Raw genomic sequence first — 3,546 nt, forward strand, 5'->3', positions numbered from 1 at the left:
AAGAGATAAAGAGAGAGAGAGAGTAGACGTTTACCTCCACTCCGTCCAAATCACGTCCTGCGGGGTGGTGTCGGTGTCAGTGTCGGTGGAGGAAGGAGCAGTTCAGAGGGGTTTGTCCATTTCCCAGCACGGCTCCAAGTTGACAACTGCAGTGGTGGAAAAAAATGATTGGCAGACCGGGTGTGTGTGTGTGTGTTGTAGGGAGGGTTGGTTAAAGATATTGTTCCGGCTTTTTAAAAAAGAAATGTTTCCTCACAGTTAATTAGCATGAAGAAAGAAACCCTCCAAAAAATTGATTTTTAAAAAATCAATCCGATGGAAGAAAATGCTCCCTTTGTGTGTTTTTTCTGTCTCCTCTGCCCCCTGTAAGTAAAAGCAGAAGAAGAGAGAGAGAGAGAAGAGAGAGAGAGGGGGGGTAAAAAAAAGAGAGAGGCTCTGATAACAAAAGAGCAGATCCAGTTTAAATGAAGGACTGGCTGGTGGTGTTTGTGTTGGAGAGAGCGGTGGGTGGGCTGTGGGTGGGTTTGGCTAGGGAGGGAGGAGGAGGAAGGAGGAGGAGGGTGTCCCCACAATTCAATACAGGAGCCAGAGAGAAGACCCAGCGTCGCCGGATCGGCGTCTTTTTCCTAGCTGAGAGAGAGAAGAGAGGAGAGAAGAGAGAGAGACGGGGAGGAAGAGGTAGAGAGGAGAGAGAGAGGGAGGAAGAGGTAGAAGAGAGAGAGAGAGAGAGAGGGAGGGACCAACGCCTGGGATTGCCCTGCATTTAAGGTGCGATCTATGTAATTAATGTAGGTGATCAGGCGAAACAGAAGAGAGCCTGATATCGAGAACATCAGGCCCCCTCCTTCCTCCTCCTTCCTCCTCCTTCCTCCATATAGGATCCAGATCCAGGATGAAGCCCCCTCTTAAGAATCAGAAGAAAAATAAATCCACATCTGGATCTCTTCTGGAGTCTCATGTAGGCTACGGAGGCTCATTATAGCCAAATGGCAGAAAATCAAATGATGAGATTCTCTCGTTTATTATGACATACTATCTTATATATAGGCTATATGTATGGTATAAATGTATAAAGGAGGGATTGCAGCTGTTAAGAGATTCAAAAGTGGAAAAAACTAATAGAAATAACATTGTAATTGCATAAATAACATTTTAAGAATGTTATATTTTAAGAAAAACTTGAGAGGTTTTAGTATTTAGGGAAAAAGTGTTAATATTTATAGATTAATTAAAAAGTTATTATGGCTGCGTTCACACTGTAAAGCTTTAGTGCTCAATTCTGATTTATTGTTCAGATCTGATTTTGTTTTGGGTTTTTTGGCTGTTCACATTGTTTTGTCCTGAAGTGTTAATCTAGTGTGATATAAAAGTGACTGTTCACACTTTGAATGAACTGAAAAAGATCAGATTTCACATGATTTGCAAGAATCAAGTTGTAATATTTCAACAATAAATAAATAAGTTAATTTCTACGGATTGATACGGTCCAGATATTGGAGATTGTAAAATGGAGAGTTGGAGAATAAAGTTGAAATATTCATAATGTTTCCATTATATTTCAAGAAGGTCGCAATATTTAGTGAAATAAATAATAATATTTCAAAATAAATCAAGCTAAAAGTCATAATACATAAATAAAGTTGTGATATTTATGGAGTACCGGTTTGGGATACACACATACAGCAAATTATACTAAATATGACACTTCTGGAGCAGCGTATGGAGGCTAATACATGCCAGATAATAATAAATGTATTGACGACTGATACAACTATGAGTTAGTTAGTATCAGTCACATTTTACATACTTTCGACAGTAAATTAAAACTATATTTACTATATTATCTCGTGATTGTGACTTTGTATCTGATTTTACCAAAGTCACAATTTTAAATTAATAACCAGTGTGATCTGTGAATGTATTTATTGATTTAAATCAGTAATTCCTCTGTTATAAATGTTGACATACAGGACACATTACGGGACGTAAATAATATGTGTACTTTTATTGCTATGTCAGACATAATTTTGAAGGAGATTTTATGTTTAATACTTTGAATAAAGTAGAAACATTTATTGATTTAGCTACTGCCAGTTAAAAACTATTATCCAATTACAAATATTAAATTGAATTTGAGCTTAATTTAACTTGAATCCCAGAGACAAATAACAAAGATTTTGCCTTGAACACCAGTTATATTAGATATTTAACCTTTGTAGTAAACAGATTAGTCCTTTTAAAGATATTATGAGGGGTTGAACTCTAAGTTTATCATTATTTATTTACTTATTTTGATTAACAGCTCACATTAAAGCCCCCCCCCGTGCACATCTGTTTGATATGTAGTGATGAAAAGAGACGACATCATTATAAATAAAAGGTGGAGATGTACACTGATTGAGATTGTGCTCATGTAAGGTGAATATTTCTGGTCCAAAAAAATGCAGAACATGAACAAAGAATCTGAAAAGAAAATTCTCTCTCTTTCTCTCTTTCTTTCTCTCTCCCTGACTGCCAACTGGCCACTCAATCAGCTCTGCCTCCCACGCTATGCTAATGACAGAGAGGCAGAGAGGTGGTTAAAGCTGCCATTTAAACAGCACAGTACACTGCTTCACTTTCTATGGAAACTGACTGCAGATGAAGGAGAGCTACGGATTCTCATAAACTTGTCCCCAAAGTCACCATCAGTCACCACCACCATACCCCCTCCGGCGCCTCATCCTTTCTCTGCATGTATTTAATTCAGTTTTTTGGTTTAATTTATACAGCCTGATATCACAAATGGCACATTTTCCTCAAGGGGCTGCATAATATATACAGCACACCTTAAGCTACAATAATCCTCATAGTCCGTCGATTCAGATCAGGAAAAACTCCCCAAAAAAGGGAAGAAACCTCTGGAAGAGCAGCAGAGGGAGGGATCCCTCACCCAGGACACACAGACTGGCAGTAGATGAGGACATCAGCATAGTAACATTACAGTAAGGACACATGAGGATGACACAATTATAGACAGAGTATTTATATATGGAGAATATGGATCGAGGACGATTTGTCCAGGTGCTGTGAAACAGCCACAGAGCCTCCTCTCCACCAGTATAATATATCCACTATTCTCTCCACCAGTATAATATCATTAATATTATCCACTTGATTCTCTCCACCAGTATAATTATATCCACTCGTCTTCTCCACCAGATATAATATACCCACTATTCTCTCCACCTAACTTATTATAAGGCCACTATTCTTTCCACCAGTATAATATATCCACTATTTTCTCTCCACCAGGTATTAATATACCGCACTATTTCTCTTCACCAATATATAGCCATATTCTTTCCACCAGTATAATATTATCCACTATTTCTCTTCCACCCAAGTATAATATACACTACTATGTCTCATCCACCAGTATATATCCACTATTATCTCTTTACCAGCTTAATAATATCCCACTATTCGTTATTCCACCAGTATAATATATCCACTTATTCTCTCCACCAGTATAATATATCCACTATTCTTTTCCACCAGTATTAA

At 37.8% G+C, this 3,546-nt stretch overlaps 1 protein-coding gene across 3 annotated transcripts in view; it reads right to left on the reverse strand.

The window, feature by feature from the left end:
• Positions 1 to 194, reverse strand: part of LOC118328193 (plasma membrane calcium-transporting ATPase 1-like) — a 92,681-nt gene extending 92,487 nt beyond the window's left edge. For all 3 annotated transcript variants that reach the window (XM_035661805.1, XM_035661807.1, XM_035661806.1), the window contains exon 1: positions 35 to 194. The gene's annotated coding sequence lies outside the window, so the exon portion shown is untranslated. The remainder of the gene's footprint in view (positions 1 to 34) is intronic.
• Between the last annotated feature and the right edge of the window lie 3,352 nt (positions 195 to 3,546).

Source organism: Morone saxatilis, unplaced genomic scaffold (genome assembly GCF_004916995.1).
Source record: "Morone saxatilis isolate NCDOM2014 unplaced genomic scaffold, NCSU_SB_2.0 Contig18, whole genome shotgun sequence".
Lineage (NCBI taxonomy): Eukaryota > Metazoa > Chordata > Actinopteri > Moronidae > Morone > Morone saxatilis.